This window comes from Vidua macroura, unplaced genomic scaffold (genome assembly GCF_024509145.1).
Source record: "Vidua macroura isolate BioBank_ID:100142 unplaced genomic scaffold, ASM2450914v1 whyUn_scaffold_126, whole genome shotgun sequence".
Lineage (NCBI taxonomy): Eukaryota > Metazoa > Chordata > Aves > Passeriformes > Viduidae > Vidua > Vidua macroura.
The window spans coordinates 395,540-402,844 of NW_026530547.1; the positions used below are offsets into that span (position 1 = coordinate 395,540).

At 50.5% G+C, this 7,305-nt stretch overlaps 1 long non-coding RNA gene across 1 annotated transcript; it reads left to right on the forward strand.

Moving 5' to 3' along the window:
• Positions 1 to 246: 246 nt before the first annotated feature.
• Positions 247 to 1,496, forward strand: LOC128802604 (uncharacterized). The gene is made up of 2 exons (XR_008435506.1): positions 247 to 330; positions 1,132 to 1,496. It is a non-coding gene; the product is annotated as an uncharacterized LOC128802604 (long non-coding RNA).
• The last annotated feature ends 5,809 nt before the right edge of the window (positions 1,497 to 7,305 follow it).

Genomic DNA, 7,305 nt, shown 5'->3' on the forward strand with positions numbered 1-7,305 from the left:
GACGCGTCCTGAAGTGGAGCAGCTGCAGCAGCCTGCCAAGCAGCAGAAGGATTCCGAGCAGCTGGAGGAGCAGGATTCCCAGCAGCAGCAGGAGCAGCTCGAGCAGCAGCAGGAGCAGGATTCTGAGCAGGAGCAGGATTCTGAGCAGGAGCAGGAGTCCGAGCAGCAGGATCATGTCAGCCCCTCCCTGGAAGTCTTTCCAGATGTTGTCCATGAGGTCTTCTCCATCAGCCCCTACCATGGCATCATTGCTCCTGGCCAGAAGCAGACCTTTCACGTGCGGTTCTGCCCGCAGAGCACGGGGATGTTTAAGACCACCATGCTGTGCAGGTGGGAAACGTCTGCACACTTGCCAACTCACGCTACTGATGGGTATCACTGAATCACAGGGTGGGACAGGGTGGAAGGGACCACGGTAGGTCATCTGGTCCCACTTCCCTGCTCAAGCGGGGTCATCCCAGAGCACATGGCACAGGGTTGTGTCCAGAGGGCTCTGGAACAATTCCAGCGAGGGAGACTCCACACCCTCTCTGGGCAACTTATCACCTGCACAGGAAAGGAATTCTTCCTCAGGTTCAGGTGGAATTTCCTGTTCAGGTTCTGCCCATTGCCTCTTGTCCTGTTGCTGGGCATCAAGCCCAGCCTGGTTCATCCCCTAGCACCCTCCCTTCAGTCCCTCTGACTGGGATGGGGAGGTGGGCCTGGAGACAGGCAGCCCCAGAGATGGCAGAAACACCCACAGGAGCACAGAAAGATCATCATCTTTCATCATCATCTTTCATCCCGTGGTGGGGAGGCACTGGGAAAAGACACTGTATGAAACAGTAAGCTCCTGGGGGGTTGCAAAATCTGGAACGAGAGATCCAGGGACCAGCCAGTCCCCAGCTCTGCTTCCTTTTGGGACAAGCAAGGCCTGCTTCTCCACATGTGCTGTAGTTGGTCCCCAGGCATTTGACTGCTCATGTTCCTGCCCTTGCACCTCTGCAGCCTCCATGCAGTGACTGCAGTTGTTTAATCTGCTGCTCGCTGCTTGCACAGAGACAGGATGCAACACTGCGTGCCCTGCAAGGAGACAGGAAAACAGCTGGCTGGGAATGTTCCTCTGGCTAACACCAGTCCCTTTCTTCCTAGGATTCCTAACCTGAAGCCAGATCAGAAGATGGCGTGGGTGATGGTGAAAGGCAGAGCCTGGGAGCAGAAGAGTCTGGGTGAACCATTAGAGCAGACAGAGGAAGGCCAGGGACCCGAGAAGGAGGTGCTCTGGAGAGCAGCACCTGAGTGACAGCGTTTGTGTCAGCTCCAGCATCCGTCAGTGCCTGCTGCTGCTGCTGGTCTCCCACCCTTCACCAGAGACCTCTGCAGCTACCCTCCCAAGTTCCAGTGAACACCTCTGTCCTACCTTTTAGTTAGCTAAGTTAATTAACTACTTGTTGATTAGATTGATAAGTAATAGATAACTGTCAGTTAAGTGTTAATAAACAATTGTTAATAAATTGTTAATTGTCAGCTTGTCTTGGTTTGAAAGACAGGTGTCTGCCGGAGCTCTCTGGAATGGAGAATGTGGCCCCCTTCCCTCCAAATTACTGTAACTTTGAAATTAAGGGGCTTTCAGGCAAAGCTATGGGAAAAGGAGTAGCAGTTCTTTACCAGTGTGTACAACAAGGCAAACAAACAACAGCAACGACAAACAGAAGCAGATACCCAACCACAGCCTTCCCTCGGCTGCAGGCACTTTCCCTTTGGTGTAGTTCCAGTCACAGCCGGGCAGGGAAAGGAGGCAAATAATGAATAAAGCTAGAGAAACTTTAATTATTATTGAGGGGCTCAGAGAGGGACACAGCCCTCGAGGCGTGGCCTCACCCGTGCCCAGCACAGAAGGACAATCACTGCCCTGGTCCTGATGGCTACACTTTTGCTGAGACCGGCCCAGTGCTGTTGGCCTTCTTGCCCACCTGGGCACACCTGGGCTCAGGTTCAGCTCTTGTCAATCAGCTTCCCAGCCGATTAGTGCGGCCAAAGTGCACGACCCGGCTCTTGGTCTTGTTTAGCCTCATGCCAGTGGTGTCAGCCCATGGATCCAGCCTGTCCAGGGCCCTCTGCAGCCTTCCTGTCCTTCAGCAGCTCCGCCCTCTGACCCAGCTTGGCGACATCCAAAGGAGGACTTTGAGGCACTGGAGCAAGTCCAGAGAAGAGAAAGGAAGTTGATTAAAGGTCTAGAGAGTAAATCTGATGAGAAATGGCTGAGAGGACAAAGGGAGCTGGGGAGGGCTCAGTCTTGAGCAAAGGAGGCCCAGGGGGAACTGTCGCTACTGGACGCAAAATGAGTCCACAGAAGCTCGGTAAGTTCAAAAGAGAAAAAGAGCTAATTTGATTTCTGACTTTGCAATATATAGAATTCTAAAAGTGACAGTGGATTGGAGGATGAAATTGCTACTTCTCCAACCACACTGGTCAAACTAACAGTCCATCAAGTCTCTCCTCCCACAAAGAAGAATGCAAAATAACCATTATTTCCATGAACAGTGCCTGAGAACTCCAGTAGAAATATGTAAACATCAGAAGGCATAGAAAACTTTTAAAAGAACTCCAAAACTTTCAAAAGAACTATAAAGGAAAACTTAACACTTTTAAAAAATCAGGGCAATAGGGAACGTTGTCACTCTCTACACCAGCCTGGCAGTGTTGCTTTGTTCTTTTCTCTCTCCGACTTCCTTGTTTTCGCCCAGCTACTCTTTCCCGGGGCGCTGGCCAGGCGCTTCCGGGAGCAGCCGGAGAGAAGCAGCAATCACCTTTGTGGGTTCGTTTGATACGGACAGAGCTATTTAGAGAGCGCAATCATGACCGGGATAAAGAGACTCAAGAGATTGGACACTTGTGTGCAGTCCAAAGTAGGTTGTATTTGCTCGAACGCCGCACGTACAAGTGACAATGATTAGGGGTTGAGTTACAGGTTGTATAGGGGAAAATAAGAGATAAGGTGAAACCAATAGAACAATGCCAAGTATGAATACATTATAGGTAAAATCCAATGGGAATAGCTTCAGGGGGAGGGATGAATACACGTAAAAATACAGAATAGAAACTCCAGCGTTAGGTTTAGGAAACAGAAACTCCCATTTCAAATTCACAAAGCTTTTTTGCTCCATTTGCGTAGCTGTACACTACAACACTTTGTTACGTCACAGAGTCTTCTGGACATCACAGCGCAGCTGTATGAGATCGCAGAGTGATATCCTAGGGTTGGCTCTATGACATCACAAGGGGGTTTGTGACATCCCCGAGTGAGCTGTGACATCATAGGGGGCTGTGTGACATCACAGGCCATGTGTGAGGTCACTGGGGAGGTCACTACACCTCTGCCCCCCTCACAGTTCCCCCCAGAGAAGTCCAATGCTGCTCATGCACAGCAGGGTCCCCTGTCCCACCCGGTCCCCCCACCCCTGGCACCGCAGCCTCCCCCAGAGGATGTTCCACGAGATCGACCCCAGAGCCTGACACGGGGATGGGGGGTCAGGGCTGTGAGGGGTGGGACAGGGGGACGAGGACCCCCGGCAGTGTCCCTGTGTCCCCCAGGGCCAGGGCTTCTCCACCCTGTTATGAATGAGGGTTTCAGAGCACTTAAAAAATCCCTGGCATGTGATCAGTAAAAACCAGATTTAATATTAATCAACAGCACCACAGAGTTCCTTGGCAAGAGGCACTCTGCTGCTGACTGGACACTTCAGGCATACCAAGGAAACAAAGCAACAAGAAAACCAAACAAAATCCAGGCAATCAAACCAGAAATGAGCCACGAACTGTCCCGGTGTCTGTGTGTTCATGTTTGTATTTATGTGTCTCTGGGTGTGTGTGTGTGTGTGTGTGTGTGTGCCTAAAGGACAGTGAGGGCAAGGATAAAAGGAATACGGCCTAAAAGCTAAAGAGAACTCAGCAGGACTTGACTGATACCTTAGACTTCAGCGTTTAGCAGAAGAACAGCACTTAACAGTATTTAACCTTACTTATAACCTATTCAACTTAGCTTATAACTTATTTGAAACTTAACAACTTAGGAAAAGAACAACTCTCAGCAGCATTTAACTTAGCTTACAGCTTGTGTCACAAGGCCTGACTGACTCAACTATCCAAGGCACTCAAGCCCCTCAGAGAGCAGCATTTCTGCCACATTTCCCCAGCACATGCACTCGTGTGTGCACACAGAGACAAAGAGTCAGTGCAAGGCACCTGAGAGAAATTCCCCTGAGGGCAGGGAAATGCTCCCTGCCGAGGCTGTGGCATCTCCCCAGCGGGCAAAGGGTTGAGCCTGGAGGAGTGGGGGGATCGGCCCAGGCTCCGTCGTTGTTGGGGGATCCCCCGAGTGCAGGAAACGGGAGAGTTCCCGGATCGGAGACGCCCCAACCAGAGGGAGGTGGCTGGCCCAGGAGAGCTCCAAGGGGCTCCTTTTGGAGCGCAGTTTGTAGGGCCCCAAGAGAGGGGCTTCAGTCCCAGCAATGCTTCATCCTGGCTGCACTTGGCAACAACAGCTTTCTTTGGCAGTGTGAGAACAGGGATGTTGTGCCACTGAGGGAACAAAAACAGTTCCCAGGGCTGGAGGGGCAGGTCCAGCCTTGCCCTGCCCTGTCACCCCAGCACTGCCCTGCCCTGGTACCCCAATGCCCCCAGAGCCTCTATCCCAGCCTAGCAGTGTCTGCCAGTCCCTGGCACAGCACAGGCAATGCTCCACAGCCACCTCTGGAGCCCCCAGCCCAGCTCCTGAGTGACCAAATGACCCCAAGTCCCAGTTGGGGGAAGGGCCCAGGAAGACCAAGGTGTATTCAAGGCTGACCACAAGGCAAGCACACATCTTGACCCTATGTCCTCTTGGAATTTCCATCTCAACAACACTGGATTCCAGTAGCTGGTAGCTCTGTCTGTGCTTCTCCATATCTTATTTGTCTTTCTCTCTTTCTGTGTCTTCTTCTAATTCTCTCCTTTTGCAAATTTTGATTAACTTAAAATTGAACGGGCTTAGAGTTTGTGAAGTTGAATGGGCCAAGTTAATGCTCTGAGAAGTGTTTTTTGTTGATTGAATGTCATATTAAACCTTCTGCCAAAGTTTCTCTAATTTTCTCAAGTGGCCACTAAAGGCTGTTTGGTTGGTTTTGAGCTCCTGAGAATCTCTTGTTGGTATTTCTGCAGGACATCCAACTCAGAGGACACAAATGATTGTAATTCCTTTTACATGTTTTCTTGAGAAAATTGTTTGGGGGATGGCAGTCAGGGCTTGTCTGTCCTGCTTGGCACAGCCCAGGCAGGGCTTTCACAGTCACATTCCACACTCCATTTCCCAGCTGTTGGTGCCCTTGGTGCCTCTGAGTTCTGCTTGCCCAGCCCCAGGGACGCTCTCCTTGTCTGCCCAGTCCCCCAGGGTCTCTGGGCAGGGATGGCCTCAGTGGGGGCTGCTGACATCCTCAGTAACTTGGAGGCTGCTGCTGAATTTTCCTGCTCCAGAGCCTTGAAGTGTATTCAAACTGAATCGATCATATTTCAAAAGACAGTGAGAAAACATGTTTTAGGTCCTGTTAATACATGCCTATGTGCAATCTCTTATTGACACTGAATCCAAGTACCTCCTCATGCAGTTGGAAGAGATATGAAAAACAAGACCCTTGATGGCTGACAATGAATCTGACTCTGTCCCTACTCCCACCCCAGCATTTCCCCCATCCAAGCCCTGGCACTCAGAGCAGCCTTATGCAAATCTGAGCTCCCTGCAGCCCAGGCTGCACCTGCCGGTTTCAGCTCCTTGGCTCCAACTCCCACCTGCTTTCCTTGGAGAAGGAGCAGCCTGAGACACAGAGGGATGTTCATTTCTTGTCAGCCAACAAAGCCAAGGCAAGGCACAGCTCCACCAAATGCAAAAGTCCTTCTTCTGCCTGGCTCTGCCCTGCCCCTGATCCCCGCAGCCTGTCCTGTTTCCTTCATCCCTCCAGTGCCAGGGACTTTGTGGGACAAGGGAGCTCTGCTCTGGCTGTGGAGGGAGGTCCAAGTGCAGCCACTGGAGTGGCAACCACAACTCATCAGGTTTGTGTCCTTTGAGGGCCCAGGAACTGCTGAGACTCAGAGGCACAGAAAGCTTTCTCTTCATGGCCAACAGCAAAAATGTGAACACCATAAATTTTAATAAACATCAAAACCTTTCTCTCTGCTCCTTGTGACATTCCAGCAGCATCTGACATGTCCCTCGTCTACAAGGCATTGCCATATAGGAAGGATTTTAGTCAAAGTCATAAGAAGAGGTGATATAAAAGATAAAACTACAACTAAGATGCCGAGTAAGGAGTTACTTAAACTTCTGAAAGACTGGGAAACTCCCTGATGCTCAAAGCATGAAGCCAGTAAAGGGAGATGCATTGGAATGGCCAGAGTCCAGCTGCAGGAGGAAATGTGGTAGCAACGGGAAGGTCATAGATGCAGCTGCTGTCAATGAAGAGATGTCCTTAGACATGGCCATTTAACCAGGAGAGCTGGAAACACCTGAAGGAAGAGGGTCATGAAATATTGGACTGAATGTTGGTGGCATCGGTAGAGGGGAAGATCAGTATTTCTTCTCCTGCCATCAGCAGATGAAAACAGTAGAGCCAGGAAATTCCTGTTCCTGGTGGGAAAACTTTGCCATTTCTTCAAAGTACTCAAGTGACCCAGATAATAAAGATGTGCTTATCTCTTATGAAACTAACAGGTATTAAATCCTCTGCCCCTTTCCAGGTAGACACCTGTCGCCACAGGCCCCCAGCTGGGGAATAATTAGCATTGACTCCATGACTGCAGAAGGCTGATCAATTGCTTTATTATATCATCTTATACTGTATTATACTGTACTACTTAGAAAACTCAGCAACCCTTACAGCCAGTCCGATACAGCTGGGACCTAACTGGTCAATCCATCCAAACACCACCCAGTGTCCAATTACAAAATCACCCTTTGGTAAACAAATCTCCATGACACATTCCACATGTGCACAACAGCAGGTGCAACAAGTGGAGATAAGAATTGTTTCTCCTTCTTTTCTCTGATCTTCTCCCAGCCTTCCCCAGGAAAATGCCTGGGAAAGTCTGTGCCTGCTCTCTGTGGCCAGAGAGCTGCTGCCACAAGCAGCGCAGTGGCAGCCCCAACATTCCCCTCTTTATTACACCACAGGGGTGGCAGCCCCAAATGTTCCCCTGTCTGTGACACCACAGCGGTGGCAGTCCCAAGATTACCCTCTCTATGACAAAACAGGGGTAGCAACCCCAAGGTTCCCCTGTCTTTGACCCCACAAGGAT